At 29.3% G+C, this 17,307-nt stretch overlaps 1 protein-coding gene across 3 annotated transcripts in view; it reads left to right on the forward strand.

Annotated features, from left to right (window-relative positions):
* LOC129916140 (protein toll) overlaps positions 1 to 17,307 on the forward strand; it is a 177,203-nt gene that overhangs the window by 59,719 nt on the left and 100,177 nt on the right. For all 3 annotated transcript variants that reach the window (XM_055995936.1, XM_055995934.1, XM_055995933.1), the window contains one exon: positions 15,625 to 15,679. The gene's annotated coding sequence lies outside the window, so the exon portion shown is untranslated. The remainder of the gene's footprint in view (positions 1 to 15,624; positions 15,680 to 17,307) is intronic.

A 17,307-nucleotide genomic window follows, 5' to 3' on the forward strand; every position in this document is an offset into this window, starting at 1 on the left:
ACGTGATTAAGGGGGGAAATCCCTCTGGACGACACCTTTTTCAATATTTTTTTATGAAAAACTGAAAGCACTTATTGAAATTTGGAAAAAGACAAGACATTACTGACATTATTAAGTATTGAAAAATTTTTTTTTGAAATTAAAAAATAACAAAATGGCGGCTCTGGAGCCTTTCAAATTTGACGCCTCTAGTTTACGCCGTGCAATGCACAGGTCCAGGATATCATCTTAAATCAAAAAGGATTTTTTTCCTTTAGATGATATTAGTACGCATTGCATGAACCTAAATTTATTTTTTTTTAAATGAAAAATAAAAATTAGAAATCAAAAAAACGAAAAAAACCATGTTTTTTTACAAAGAAGTAGTTAAAAAAATATTTACTGTACAAATTTTATTCAACTTTTAGGTTCATGTTGTGGCCAATAAGTTAAGGAGTAATTTGCTTCAAATTTCAAGTCGATAGCTTCATTAGTTTTTGAGTTACATTGCACTGCGCGGAAAAAAACTAGTTTCGAAAAAAATGCGTTTAAAGTTTTCGTTTTCGTACTATGGTAGGTTCGGAGCGCATTGGTTTCGGGACTATCTAGGCACTTTTGAGGCTTCATTTAAGGCTAAGACCACTGAAAATGGTTTCTTCGGTTGATAAATAAATTTATTACGCAAAAAAAAAATAATGCAAAAATAAAAAATTCCAGAGGGATTTCCCTCCTTAATACAAAACAGATATGCAACCAATTTTTGAGTGGGGAACAACGGAAATGTAAAAACTAAAAAACTGGACCACCCTAATAATGTACATAGATGTCAGAGTCACTAAATGAAAATTGAAAATTTTTAAATTCAAACTGGTTTATAAGAATTGATGATTTAAGCTACTTACAATATCGTCGCCCTAGTATTGGTGTGCTAGGGTGGGAGTTTCTGAAGTTTGAGCAAAGCATTTCAAAAATTAAGAAAAAAAACTAGTGTCTAAATTTTTAAGAAAAAACATTCTTAATCTTAGGAGTCACTTTTAATAACATTAATTAAAATTTGTAAAAAAGTAATAATTAGAAAATTAAAAAAAAGATCGGGGAAAAAACGGACCCCTGCGGCACACCAGAATTTCAAAAGCATTTGTATCGAATTGATAGGTAGTATCTTTTTCAGCGCAGAACAGTCTCATCAATAAAGGAGTTTAATTCCAAATTCTATATCAAATGATTTTAAAATCCAAACGATGTACTGATTTTTGGCACTGTTCGTGAGATATACTATCACATTGCAATGATTTCTGCGAAAATATATTTTTTTAACTGGTAAAATTGATCATGATGGAACTTTCAGAACAAAAACCTTCTTCGACTAATCTTTAACTAAGCTACAGTGGTTGGCGTTATTACTTACCATTGGTTCTTTAGTTTAGTGTAAAACTGATGAAAAAGACCTTTTGTGGGTCACTGTGGCGTATGCGTAACATTTTTTTTTTTAAATAGAAAAAACTTAAACAGTTAATATAAAGTAATTAATTATTTTTTTATGATTCCTTTCTAATACATTAAATGATGGTTTAAAATAAAATCTCCTAACTTTATTTGTTAAGTGTAAAAATGTAGCAGCTAAGCTCCTCCAGATTCGATTTTTATACCAATTAGCAATGAATATATTACTTTCAGAAATATGCCAATACTAAATGACTTACAAAGAATCTATTTTCTCTAAATTATTTGAATATTCTTAAATCATTAGTTGCAACAAGTTTCCCAGTGCAACTACTATAAATTGCACTCTTACAAGAAAGCTAAAACCAAAAGAATTTATTATTTTGTCAATAATATAAAATTACAAAAGAATCTAGGTAAACCATAAAACTTGGAGTTTGCTTTTAAGAAGAATTTCCACCATCCCCCTGCACACTCAAGTGACTTATTGTTCAACCAAGAGCAAACACGATAAAACTAGCTCCATCAACATTATAACAGCCCCCACACAAATTCATCCCTCCAATTTGACCATCTTAAGTGCAAAACTATGTACAATGCTCGTTGCTCGTACTTTTCCTTCTCTGGCTGGTTGTTGCCTTTAGGATCTCGAAAGGTTGGCCAAGAAAATTTTCTGAAATTAATTTAATCCCCTTTTGTTCATGATTCTAGTGTTCTCTCCTGACTGATGTTGGTGCATAGGGAGACCAGGATAAAAACGATAAGGACGACGACGATGATGATGATAGCAAAAAACAAACATATATATAGTCAAGTATAATTATTATTGTTCAAAGTACCCGAACAGAAGTTTACTGGCTGAGAAAATATTTATTGCCACTTAAGGACGATAAGCACCTCTACATACCTATATGAACACACACACAAACACACTTTTACACACTCTCAAATTCATTACTAGTCCTGTGAGAGAAAAGTACCATAAATAGTGTAATTTCCAACAACACCCCACTGTGAGCGAGTAAATTACCTGTTTTTATGTTGGGAAGGTTAGTGGTGACGACACCCTCTCTTGCGACGGAGAAAGGTGTAAATATTTCACAGAACGTTTACCGAGTAGCGCCACGTTTGTATCTTCAAGTTTCATTTAACTCGCGTAAATGTGGTCGCGGCACCTTGAAAATTGGGGTTGCACCCATTTCGTGACATTTAAGCTGCGATTTTTCTTTTTACTGGTATCAGCGCTACCTACATAACAGCCCCTCATATCTTTGTGCTCTCTGTTTTTCCCGCACTAACTCCCACAAACAGGAATGATGTCGTTTACAATTTCGCATTCTCTGTGGCAAAGGTAAGTGCTTTCTTCTTCTTTTTTTTTGTGAGCGTCTTCCTCTTCTCTTTTTGGTGGCATCTGGAGTCATCTCGAAGTCAATTTGGAATTTGAGATATGAGCAAAGAAAAAGCGTTTTGGCAGATTGTGTGAATTGAAGAAGGGGAGGTCTGAGAGAGAGGGAGTTTATACGACAGCGAGACGAGAGTAGGTGTATGTAAGAAAGCACAAAGCCATAATTCTTTCTTAACAACTCCCACTTTTTTACACATTTTTTTTTTTTTGTAAAGTAATTTTCCATGTGAACAAGTTTACAGAGTTTTTTTTTTATGGAAAAGGTTTTTTTTTTTTCTTTAGAAGTCAAGGCTTTTTGATTTGGTAATGCAGAAAAGTGGTTGGGAATTATTGTATTTTTGTGGTTGACTTGAAAGATATCTTGGTTAGGAAGAAAAAAATAACATTACATAAAAGAAGAACAAAAATTAAGGTTCTTGTAGTTTAAATAATAAATATGCTTATGGTTCAAGGCATTTAAGTGTTTTGACATTGAAGATTTATTTTTATTAATAATATTTTATATTGACACAGTTAACAAAATGTTTATGGATTTTTATTATAACAACAAAACAAAGAATTAATGTTTTTAAAAAACTTGAGAACTAACGATGGTCTTGAGTAATTTTCGCATTGTGAGTAGTCCTCTATCGTCATTTCGAAACGGCAACGCAAACACCCCTTGTTCTAATTTTAGGACCAATCCTTGGGCAACAAACATGGCGTTATGTACCTACCCTCGATATAAGTCAAATATACGTCAACAGACTGCATGAGAATTGATGAACAAGGTTGTTTTTTTACTTGGTTTTATTTCAAAATACAGCATTTATTGCTGCACTTAAATACTTTCAAGTGAAAACGAATACCATGAATTTTTAATAGAATAGAAAAATAAATTTTTGTTAATCAAAATAATGAAAAAAAGTTTATTCTTAAGCAAACATCATAAATCATATTATAATAATCTCAAAAATCAAATTTTTGCAATTAAACTGCACTGGTCTGCAACGAAAATAGGATTTGAAACAAAAACCATATTTTTGTGCTGGTTCTGAATCCGAAGTCAAAATTGCATTAGCACCACACATTGAATATTGTCTGAAATATACATTTATTTATTTTAGAGTAAATTTTTCTCTTAAAGATTTTCGAAAAAGAAATTTGTGTTTTTTCAAAATTTTATCATCGGATTAGAATGAAAATATAAAAATGATTTTTAAAATGGATTTAATAGTCACAAAGCTCTCAAATCTTATTAAACCCTTAACATTTAGTATTATGGCCGATCACAATTCGGAAGGTTTCGAGTAAAACAAGGCTAAATACAAAAATTTATATTTTTGTATGCTGATTTATTATTATTCGGAACGTCTTGGTAAATTTGAAATAAAAATAATTAATGTACTCACTATACGTATAATCGTGTAGGAAGTTCAAGTAAGTTCCTCTTTTTGATCCCTTTTTATATCGATTCCATTCAAAAAAATATATTTTCTTATTGTTTAGACTCATAATAATTTTTATCAAAAAACAAAACCGACTTCCATGGATCAAAACTGGGTTTTATGGTTTTTCTAATAGTTTTTATGTCTAGAATGGGACCGCACTGCAGCCACCAGCTTTCCAAATAGAGAATTATCAAAATTGGTTCACTCAGTCCAAAGTTATAAGGTAACAAACTAAAAAAATCGGAAGTCGTTAAAAAATAATAGAACATTGAAATTATTACACTTACGAGCAAAAGTATAGAATCAAATCTTATTGTCTTCTAAAAAATCTATTGCAATGGTTAAAGTACTTTTGCTAAAATATTTCTGATTTCACCTAATGTCATAAGATTAAAACTTTAAACTTGGCCTTACTTAAACTTGAAATTTCGACATGGTTAGCTTTAAAAAATTCTTACTTTTTTGTGGGCCTGGTAGAAATATGATTGAAGCGACATACAGGGTGTCCGGTAGAAAATGGATAAGCCTAAAATGGCCGATAGGTGCACTTTTGACTGTTCTGAAACCGAATAGAAAAAGTTTCTATCGCAACCAGTTTAGAAAATATTAGCTTTTTTTCGTTCAGTGTACTTTTAATTTCATCATCTTACGTTTTCTTTAACCACAACCACGAATGAATGAATTTTATAAATTTCTTATTTTTATAATTTTCTACAATAATTGGCTCACTACATAAGAAGTTAAAAGTTTTTAAAACTGTTGCATCTTGTCTTTAAAAAAAATTTTGAAATTAGTTTTTCGATGCAATATGTAAAATATTTTATGAAAATTTTTAAACACCTGTGGTATAAAAAAAATCCATAGGAACGTAGGTGGCCAACTTTTTTAAAAATATGCGCGTCCAAAGGGGATTGCAGAATGGTAAAAGTTTTTATCAAATCTAGAGTTACTAGCAAGTTATTGGTACCAAAGTGCAAAAAAAGCCTATTATTTTAATAAATTATTTTAACTGTAAAATCTTAAGTTTTTCACATTGCTGTCACAAATGCATGGATTCCATCAGTTTTTTTTAATCAGTCATATTTTACAATAATTCTTCTTACACATAACTACTAAAAATAAGTGTTATAACCGTTGAACAATGGCTATAAAAAAATAATTTAACTTTTTTTTTAATTCAAAGTAGAAAAAAAATATTTGTTTGCTAATTCGCTAATAACCAGTTTAAAAGATAAAATAAGAAGTGGCTCACCATATTAACTGTAAATTAAATTGCATCTAACAAATATTGGATGTTTTTCGTAGCCCAATAACATTGGGAATTGAACAGAAATTCGAAAACATTGCAACATTTTCGATGAGGTTGCATTGGGCCAACGGGACCGAAAATCTCAATTTTTCTTTAAAACGAGATCATTAAGAAGTCAAAACTCAAAACAAGCTGTCCCGATGCACACTTGTATGCCCATGCTTAAACTGAGCAAACACATATATTTTTGTTCTACTTTGCATTAAAAAAAAGTTAAATTATTTATTTTATAGCCATTGTTCAACGGTTATAACGCTTTTTTAATAGTTATGTGTAAGAAGAATTATTGTAAAATATGACTGATTAAAAAAACTGATGGAATCCATGCATTTTAGGCAGCAATGTAAAAAACTTAAGATTTTACAGTTAAAATAATTTATTAAATTAATAGGCTTTTTTTGCACTTTGGTACCAATAACTTCCTAGTAACTCTAGATTTGATAAAAAATTTTACCATTCTGCAATCCCCTTTGGACGCGCATATTTTTAAAAAAGTTGGCCACCTACGTTCCTATGGATTTTTTTTATACTACAGGTGTTTGAAAATTTTCATAAAATATTTTTTTTTACATTTTGCATCGAAAAACTAATTTCAATATTTTTTTAAAGAAAAGATGCAACAGTTGTAAAAACTTTTAACTTCTTATGTAGTGAGCCAATTATTGTAGAAAATTATAAAAATAAGAAATTTATAAAATTCATTCATTCGTGGTTGTGGTTAAAGAAAACGTAAGATGATGAAATTTAAAGTACACTGAACGAAAAAAAGCTAATATTTTCGGAACTGGTTGCGATAGAAACTTTTTCTATTCGGTTTCAGAACAGTCAAAAGTGCACCTATCAGCCATTTTAGGCTTATCCATTTTCTACCGGACACCCTGTATACAACGTGAAATAATAAGCTTTCAGATGATATAAAATTTATTATAGGTTGTCATATAAAAAATATGGATTTAAAGGTGATGGAATAAAAAAAGGTAGATTTTTTCGATTTTTTTGTTTGTAATAACAATGATTTTTTAAGGTTTCACTTCTACCACGTGTGAATTGCACACATGAATTTTTTTTCAATTTCACTCAATTTTTGTTCGATGTTTCAATTTGTACAACTTACCTCAAAACTTCCCAAAATAACTAAATGCGTCGCAACTGCATAGCTAAAATTCTATATTTTTGCTATGAAGCACAGAAATGTTTTTATTACCTTCATGAGAATTTTCCCAAGTTCTTAGTCAGATCAATATTTTGCATTTACTCGAAGGTTGCAAAAATTAGTGAAATGATTTCATAGAATTTTAGACTGCTTGTATGCATTTTTACATCAGTTCAAATTAAAATTTAAAATGCTATACATTTCTAAAAAAAATTATGATATTGATACTGAATATTTGCATTTCATTTTTAATGTAATGCAAAATTATAAGAATTTAAAATCATATACATAATTAATATCAATAAAAATCAGTAAGTTATAAAAAGGTACTTTTTTTTAAACACTTAAACTTATTGAACAAGGGAATTTTTTTTCATTGTGATGATGATTAAACTTAAAAGACTATTAACTAATAAAAATGTATTGCTTTTGAACAAAAAATAAGAATAACTTGTCTTTAAATTTGCTTGGACTCTGTCTGATAAGAATATAAAAACAATTTAATATTTTTTTTTTTTAATCACAAGACCTCTTGACATTTTGTTAAATCTTATTTAATCAATAAAGTAGCAGAGCAATTAAATCAAATGATTAAGGGTTTTATACGTATTTATACAAATAGCTTGGTGATGGCGGGGTTTTTCAAACCTTAAAACGAATCAATACAAATAATTTAAACAAATCAAATTTCTGCATGGGTTTTTTTTCATCTGATTATTGTTTTATGATTGTTTATTAATTTATAAAATATCCTCAAAAAAATTAACATATTTTGTCATGAAAAATAAAACTTGACTTGTTAGTTTAGTTAGTTTGCTTGCATATCTGGTATCTCGGTGAAGCACTTTTGCACGACAAGAGTAATTTCATTTCATTTAATAATGTACATAATGTGAGTAATGTGATTATTTATTTCTAATTGTTTTTTGAAATTAAAATTGTTTTATTTTTTCAAACAAAAATAAATCTAAATTCAATTCTCAGTAAATTTTTTGAAGTTTCAAAATAATATTTACTTGCAACATTTTCTCTTAATTTTGATAACTTTGTATGTAACTAAAATGCCTTTCTTTAAAGTCTAGTTATCTCAAACGAAAATTGTACGATTGTTAAATTTAGAAGTCTTTTACTTTTTTCTTTCTCTCTTAAAAAAATCAAAATCCTTTCGTTCCAATTACATACAAATTTCATTAATTTACATTGAATTAACTTTCCCTCTAGTGTTAAAACAAAAGATATATATTTTAATCATAAGAAAAAATCCATGGCTTTGTACTGTATTATTATTATTTTTTAACACAACCCACACCACACACAACAATATTCAAATAATTTTGTTTTTTTATTAACATTTAATTTAATACCAACAGTCTTTTTAATTTTCTGCTACATTCACCCAATTTACTGACAAACATTTATACAAATCCATTCAAGTACATGTTGGCAAAAAAATAATATAAATCCATTCATTCACGTGCGTCTGTTTGAAATATTTGTAATATTGAGTTTATTTTCATCTGTTTTTCATTTTAAAATGAAATTTCGAGTTCGATTTATGAAAGTGATAATTACAAATATGAACAAAAATAAAAAACATACAAAAAAAAATAAAATAAAATTTCATATTAAAGAAATGCAAATATTTATATTGAATACATTATTTCATATACATAAAACATAACTGTACAGGAATGAAATAAAAAAAAGTTACACGCAAACAAGAAGTAAAGTGGAATTAAGGTGATTATGCGAGAGAGCAAAAGCGCCAGGACATTTAATTATGATCAATTTTACGTTAAACAAAAAAAAAATTATATGAATGTAAAAATGAAGAATAAAAGGAATACACATACACATTCGAAATAAATAGCGGTAGTTTATTTGTAAAACAAAATAATATTAATAAAATGAACGAGAGCCTTCGGGAGGATTTAAATATTTGTATTTTTTTTTTTTTTGTTTCCATTCGATTAATTTAATGTTGATTTATTTCCTGAAAATTATTATAATCATTGGAAAATTCGAGTTGAAAAGAATAAAGTTGGATGATATTAAAAAAAAAAAAGAATCAGGTTAAGCAAGCATCTTACCTTTGTAGTGGTTTAAGAATATTATTCGTGACAATAAATTGGAATGAAATAAAGTAAATAAATTATGGTAATGAATAATTAACAAAGTGTTTTTTCAATGCAAATCTGGCTAATTAATTTCACTTTTCCTCCTTAAATGTCATAATGCAGTATTCATCGTTACGGGTGTGACACTCTTATTTATAATTTTACATTATTGAATGCCAAAATAATTCAACATGAGTGATGAGTAGAAACAAATATGAAACTAATTTAAATTAGATCAATTTAGTTAAAAGTAATTATGCGTTACGGGTGTTACTTTACAAAACGCTTGATTTTGGAAATATTGCATGTGTATATTTATATTTGAGTGTTTACCTCCAGTACATACACTGTTAGGGGTGTGTCAAAAAAAAGAGTTACGGGTGTGACATTTGATATTAATTAGTAAATTTTTCGTACAAACTCAAATAAAATACAAGTTTCATTGGATACATCACTTCTTAAAAATTGCTATGAAAAACCAATCGATCAATCAATCACCGTCACCCTCAAACCCAAATGAAATTTCATTTAAAGTAAATTGATCGTAAATGAAAACAATTTAAACAAAAAAAAACTGAAAAACTCACAAAGTTCCTGTTAAAAAATTTAAAAGAAAAGTTTTCATAAATCAGACAATTCGCTTAAAAAGATTTCCATGTCCCTGAAATGAAAAACTTTTTCACCCAAACAGCAATCAAAATATACAAAACCCTTGTGTGTCCACAAATTTAGAATGGAAAAAAGTTAATATTTGCGCCCTAAGCGGATTGGGACTCATTTTTTTTATTTGCTTGTGTTTTTTTTTTTTCGGTTTTTATTTTTTTTTCTAAATTAAATTGTGGTAAAGGTTGTCAAGAGAGAGAAAAAAGTTTCCCCCAATAACTTCATCTCTTCATATACCCAGTGTGAATGACCACTTTAACATCGTTCATTTGTGAAACCGACCAACCAACCGACGAAATTAATGAAAGTTCGTTGTATTCGTATGCCCTCCATATTCTTTTCCGTCCATTTAATATTATACTTTTTCAACAGCTAAAAAAAAAATTGTTGATAATGATAACGACAATGATGACAATAATGAAGGTGATGACTTACGGTATTTTTCAAACACATTAATCCACAGCATCAGCACAGAATGTACACTCTATGATATGCGAATGTCCTCGATGGCAAAAGAGAGAGACCTTATGAATTATTAATGACTTCAAAAGGAGCAGGACACCAAAGCCCATATACTACTCGACTCGTATACAAAAGGCACAATTTTCTTCATAAATTTACCGGATATTCCTGAATCCCTGAATGAAAAAAAAAAAATAAAAAATAAAACATCACAAAACAAAAAAGGATATGGGTATATATTTATATGAATAAGTGTTTGGGGATGAGCTTCGCTTCAAGTTATGAAAGAATATTACCGCATATCTCGTCCGTATCATTATATACAATAGGAACGATGATAAATATTATTTTTTTAAATGTATGTGTGTATTTATGTGTGTATAATAAGTAGGGACTTATGAAAGCAAGTAAAAATGGGAATGGTGTTGAGCCTACAATCTGAAATTAATTTAGTCATTTATCATTCTAATTGAGTCTCAGAGTTTTTTTTTGCATTTCCAGCAAAAAAAAAAAAACACTGAAAAAAGGAGATCCAATTGTTTGACATTGAGGTCGACAGTGAAAAATTAATTATTTAATGTACAAGTGCTTGTTCAAATGTGTATACTTTACCCCTCTGCCTGCCTACACCCACTTTGAAATTTTACTAAAGTTGAATGACAATATTTACATTACTCTCAATATTAATAAAATATAACATCACATTATTGTTGTAGGGAATAGTGTGTAAATGTTTAGATAAGAGACAAAGGTTTTAGCAACATTTGTTGTTTTTTTTTTTTTTTAATTTCGTTTTGTTACAGATTCTAAATATTAAATTAATGAAAGTATTATTAAACCTATACAGTAACATACATTTAAGTGCATTGTTATTCAAATTAAATTTTCTTTAATGATTTTTACTCACATTCTTTAATCAAAATGTGTTTGGAATGGTCGAGTTATTAAAAAATAAGCACACTAGTCCGACACATAAAGGAGTATTTCAACGTAAGAATTGATAAGTACTTTTTTGTTACTTTAAAAGGTAAAAGGTTTTAAATTTAGAACTAATAACATTAAAATTATTTACAAAAATTAACAAAAAAAAAAAAAAAAAAGACTTGCGTTTTTGTGCAATGAATTAGTAAAATCATAATTTAATTTATTCATTAGGTGAAAGGTGTATTTACAGTACCTTGCCATATTATTAGGCCCAAGCAAAAAAAACTACAAATTTTCACGATGCTCAGTTTTTCAAGTTTTTGTCGAAATATCTTAAATTTTTTTTTGTCTCATTTACTTACACTTATCATGTAGATACGGATTGACTTAAAAAAAGTTGGAAGGTCTGCTCGTCTGGTCTTCTACGAAAAAATAAACTGCCAAAAATAAGAGTAAGTAAATGAGACAACAAAAAATTCAAGATATTTCGATAAAAACTTTAAAAATTCAGCAACATGAAGCAAAAAATTGTATTTTTTTCGCTTGGGCCTAATAATATGGCAAGGTACTGTACAATAAAAAAAAAAGTTGTATCTATTTTAAGTCATCCTATAAATCGCCAGTATTGGATTGGCGCATGCACTATTTCCCATTTTTAAAGAAGTAATCTCACACACACACATTAGAGGCAAAAAGATCTTTCTTTCACTATAAATATTTTTTGGGTTGGGTTCAAAATTCTGCCCAGGTCAAACATTTTTTAAATTAAATTCTACTTTTCAAAATTTAGCTTTCAGAATTTATTCTGCTTTTATTCGCGAAATTCTGTTTTTCATAATTATTCTTTTTTACAAAATTCTGCAAAACCTAAAAAAGGGCTGGGAAAAGTTAAAAAGCGCGCGCTTTTTTTTTAGTTTTGGAAGAATTTAGTAATATCGTCTTCTCAAAATTTTATGCTTAATTGATTACTCAACTACTTTCTCATTTTTTTTTTATATTCATTTTTTTGATAAATCGATAAATTTAAAAATGTCAGGTTTTAATGTTAAATAGCTATGTATCTTCGAAAAATAACACTTACTAGTCTGCAAGGAAATCCTCCTTTTAATAAGTCTATACTTTTCCAAAGGATTTTTGTATGCTGATTCCGAATCCGAAGCCAGAATTGGCCTAGAACGTCACGTTTTATAGATATTTCCGTTAAAAAAATCACAATTTATCACAAAATCACAAAATATTTGAAGGAGCAAAAAAAGATAAATTTTACAGGCCAGTGTAATTAAAAATTTATTAACTTATCAAATAAAAATTAATATTAAAAAAATTGAATATGTAAGAGAATATCTTGTATCACACAACATCGTTATTAATTAATTTTCAAGAGTAGGTATATATGTAGATGCGAGTTGCAAGAAAGCCAGGTAGATATTTTTATTAAGTAAGCTCATATATACTATGAAAAAAAAAAAATAAAAAGAAAAAATAGAATTAGCAGAATATTTTTGTTCAAACATATGCTGAAAGAATTTTGAAACCAGATTTTTAAAAAGTAGAAATTTGAAAGACAGTATAGAAAAAATGCAGAAAATTGAAAAACAGAATTTTTGTGAATAAAGCAGAATTTTGAAAACCAGAATTTTGAAGTCAGAATTTTGACCCGCTCTCATATTTTTCGTCTTACACTTTTGGAAAAGAAATCTATTTTATCAATAAAAAAAATGATCTGATGAAAAAAATATTAAAATATTAGATAGTAATACAAGAAAAGAGACAGTTCTTATTTTAATAAATATTGATAAACTATAATGTGTGAATTCGTCAAAGTACCTACAATTGCCTTTTTTGGTTATTTCCATATACCAGTATCTCGGCCAATTTTATTTAAAATTTATAAAAGATATTTTATATTAAAATTTCACATTTTTAAAGTTTAATTAACATAAATATGAACTATAAAACAATCATGTAATTTATTTTCATATAAAGACACATTTTGACCAAATGGTTTTAATTGAGACCCTCAAAAATAAAATCTCTTCTTCTTACCTAAAAAAAAGGTCAAAAATCATTTTTGTGCTTGTTTTTATTTAGTGCAAAGAAATATATGTCATATAATAAACGCAAATCCTGTCAAGTGCACCCAAGTGAATTTCATACATTTCTTTCCATTTCGACCATAAACAAAATACAAAGTTAAAATTTCATAAACTTTCCTTTTTATTTATATATACTATATTTTTTTGCAACTGACCAAAAAAAGCACTGAAGCATGTGAGTGAGTGACAGAGTTACCTAAAGGAGTAAGTTTTTATTCGGTGTACTATGTCCTGTTCAGCTTGGTTGATGATTTACTATATAAAGGTTAAAGTAAAATAATATTGTGCAACATGCACAAGGCTTCATGGAGTAGGTACCTCTACCTATTAAGTTAAAATCAAAAAGAGATGGATAACATTTTGTTATTTTATGCGGCTCAGACAAGCGTGCCCGTGTAAAACAGGTGGACAAGTTTGTGTGTGATGGTAGTATGGTTGTTTGTGAGTGAAGGACCATTTTGGATCGTTGCCAGCCTTTAAGGCAATTTATATATACTATATAATAGATTTTATTTACATGTAACCTACAACAACATTGTAGTGGCAGAAGACCGACATAGCCACATGAAGCAACAAGCATCAAGTTATAGTGGAAAATTTATTCATGAGGAAAACAGAATTTACATTGGACAGTTTTTCAGTGATATGGTCAGAAATAATGAAAATTGATTGTAAAGCAAATTATGGTTTTGTTCCTGTTGGATGAGTGAGAACCACAAAGAATTTTTGATAAGTTTATTTTTCTTTTAGCCATTTTTTGTACGATAGTAAACGAAACTTTGTTTCGATTATAAAAAAAATGCGCTTTAGGGCAAATAAGAAAAGGGTCTTACCCATAAACACTTTTTTTATTTGGGAGAATGAATACAAATTTTAATTTCGATGTGGGTCGGGTCCAATTCCCGAAAACCGAGATCTAGAAAATCTCGCAAGCCTATAAAGTTCAAAATTAATGGAGGTGGAAAATTTCGAGGACCAAATTCTTAAAAATCAACCGTGTTTAATGATAACAATTTCATGTTCAAATGTTAGCTTTAGCTATAATTTGTCGGCTTATTAACGGACAGAGCATAAAAATGTGTATATTTTACAATTTACCGCAAAAACCCAAAAATTAGTACAAGGAAAACTTTCCTCTTTAAAACGGGGTCTAAAAATAGTATCAATGTGAATAATATATCATTATATTGAGACAGTATTTGATTTGATTTTGATCGTTGGTCTTTAATAAATCAAATATAACTTTATTTCTTGATTCAGAGACCAATTTCTACAAAAAAATAATGCCGAAATGTCTAAATTACTTAGGACATACAACATTTGTTCTTTTGTTTATTGGTAACTTAATTGATAACAGTATATATTACCAAAAAAATGCAGAATTGTGTGTGTAGAACCACTTAGTTATTTAAATTCTAAGGCCCAATTTATACCCTCTCCATTAAGTTTAAAGTCGCCTTTAAAAAAGGTATACTTCTAATATAAATAATTGATAGTGAATAAATTGGGACTAAGAGCGTTCCCGGAAATGACATTTTGACCTTAATTTATTTTGATTTTTTAAGTCACAAAGTAAACCGAAATATTTTTAGATTAAAATTTTAATTTAAATATACTCCAAAACAAGCGTTTCCGTAATGACGGTTAATTCATGTAAGACACTAACTTATAACGCACATTTAATATATTTATTCATAAAAAATGGTGTGGAATGAAATCAACTTTAAAAACTGCTTGCAGCACCATTTGTACGTTAAATGGTTAAAATATTGACACTTTAAGAAATTTTCGTAAGATGCGTCATTTTTCTTGGGACAACTTTTATTAATGTTTAAAAAATAACACAATTTAATTTTTTTGTAAGAGATGTAGAAATGTATAAAGAGTATTGTGTTGAAGTGGTGTTAGGAATAGAAATACTTTAAAATAACACTGGTCAGCAAAAAAAAAAACAAAAAAAAAGTCGGGAGCAAGAACTTTATTTGGTGATTTTAGTTGACTTAGTAATTTTCGACGTCAATTGTACTCAAAAAACGCGTTTTTGACCTGTTAATATTCAAGTATTTCTCAAACATGACGTGCCAGTGAAATGTAAACTACGGATTTGGAATCAGCACAAAAAATCCCTTAGAAAAGGGGATTTAGTTCCAGCTTTATTTAATTGACTTTAATGGGGTTTTTAAGCCATTTAAATTTCAGTTTTTGAGTTATGGACATGCCCATATTTTTAAGTATTTCTAACAATGAATAATTTTCGCAAATTTTTCATCTTATATAATTTTTCACGATTTGGAAAAATAATCACGAAAATTAAGAAGTAAAGGTGTAAGAAAAAATATTACTGTATATGTAGTTCCTTTAATATCCCTTTTTTTTTGGCTTTTTTAGATTTCGCGTTTTTCGGATTTTGGATTTTCATAATTGTCCGTTTTCGATTTTATGGATTCTGGGTTTTCTGGATTCAGAGTTTCGGAACTGTGCCCGTCTTTCAGTGTTAGTGTTTTGTAGAAAATCCTTCTCAGCTTGCCATTATTTGAAATTTTTTTTTTTGAAAATTGGCTATCGTTTTCATACAAAAAATATATTCATTTCATAAAATTTATAAACCCTTCATTTATTAATTAATTTTGTTTTCTCTTTCAGATTTCGTCACGTTTGAAATAATTTTTAATCAAATGACTATCTTGTGCATGAATGGGTAAGTGATTTAAATTGTATTTCCCTTTCTTACATAAGATAAAATCTCCCTCTGTAAACAACTTCTTTATTTAATCAAAAGGCTATGGCAAATATAATTATAATTTCCCGTCCACACAAAATAAAACTATCTCTCATCAAAAACGTCAGTTTGTATTCATGAAATGCAAAAGGGATATAACTGACGCCATGCCACCAGCCACCACTCCACTATCTTTTCTTTTAACACACAGACAGAGTAGATACCACTTGTTGATGAGATGCCATAGCCACTTAATTGACTCGTTTATCCAACATCTTCTAATAGCTGCACCATTTGAGGTAATATGCTTCAGGGCATATCTTCAGCATCCACCCATTTTCAATGGGATTATTTGTATGTTTTTCAATTATGCACTTCTCTCTTTTATATCGAGTAAAATAGACGTTGTCGTTGTTTATCTATACACTCCTCGCCACTTGAATAGGACACCCTTTTTGTTTTTAATAAAGTGGATATAACTCCAGTCTCTTGATAGTTAGCTGTTCAATATTTTACTATTTTGTGTGTCCCCTTATGCACTCTCTCTGTGAGCAAGATCATTCATTTTCAATGCCCCGTTAGTTAAATTTTGCAATTTTTTGTGGAACAACTGTGAAAAAATTGCCCCTATTTTTGTTCACTTGAATAGGACACCCCCTTTTTAATTGGTTTTCGGGTGCAAATCAAAGAAGGTGGAAATGCAAAAATGTTTTCCAATGTCTTTTAGTAATTTTTAGCTAATTTCAATTTAAATGGGTCGCGCGAAATTATTGGCAGAGGAAGAAATAGCGAAAATCTAGAGTGTCACCCGATTTTTCACCAAAAAGGTAAAAAAAACGCATCAAAGCCGAAAACTTTTTTCATTTTTTTTTACGAAACGAGTCCAACTGTCGAAAAAATATGAAAGGCTTAACAATGAGTGCCGTTACTGCAGCTGACAGAAGAGCGATTCAACGACTCGCATAAAATTTACATGACTTTGCCGCCGAAAAGAACGAAAAAGTGGTTAAAAAGCAAGTGCATCCGTAGTGAAGCGAGTGATTTCGAAGGCCAAAGACTTGAGGCGATTGCAGCTTAAGAAAAAACCATGGGTTAACACCTGCAGTAAAGAACAACGCCTTAGTTTCGGTCTGTTTTATGACATGAAGTAAAGCATGTTTTCTCCAATGAGAAAAAAAATTAATTTCGGGGTCCAGTTGGCTTTAAATTTTTTGTTTCATATTTTGCGAAGGAAGGACTATCCATTATTTCATAAAAATAATACTTGAGGCCAACGGGGCCCTCTAAATTAATTTTTTTTCGCATTGGAGAAAACATGCTTTACTTCATGTCATAAAACAGACCGAAACTAAGGCGTTGTTCTTTACTGCAGGTGTTAACCCATGGTTTTTTCTTAAGCTGCAATCGCCTCAAGTTTTTGGCCTTCGAAATCACTCGCTTCACTACGGATGCACTTGCTTTTTAACCACTTTTTCGTTCTTTTCGGCGGCAAAGTCATGTAAATTTTATGCGAGTCGTTGAATCGCTCTTCTGTCAGCTGCAGTAACGGCACTCATTGTTAAGCCTTTCATATTTTTTCGACAGTTGGACTCGTTTCGTAAAAAAAA

The sequence above is a fragment of the Episyrphus balteatus genome, chromosome 3, assembly GCF_945859705.1.
Source record: "Episyrphus balteatus chromosome 3, idEpiBalt1.1, whole genome shotgun sequence".
Lineage (NCBI taxonomy): Eukaryota > Metazoa > Arthropoda > Insecta > Diptera > Syrphidae > Episyrphus > Episyrphus balteatus.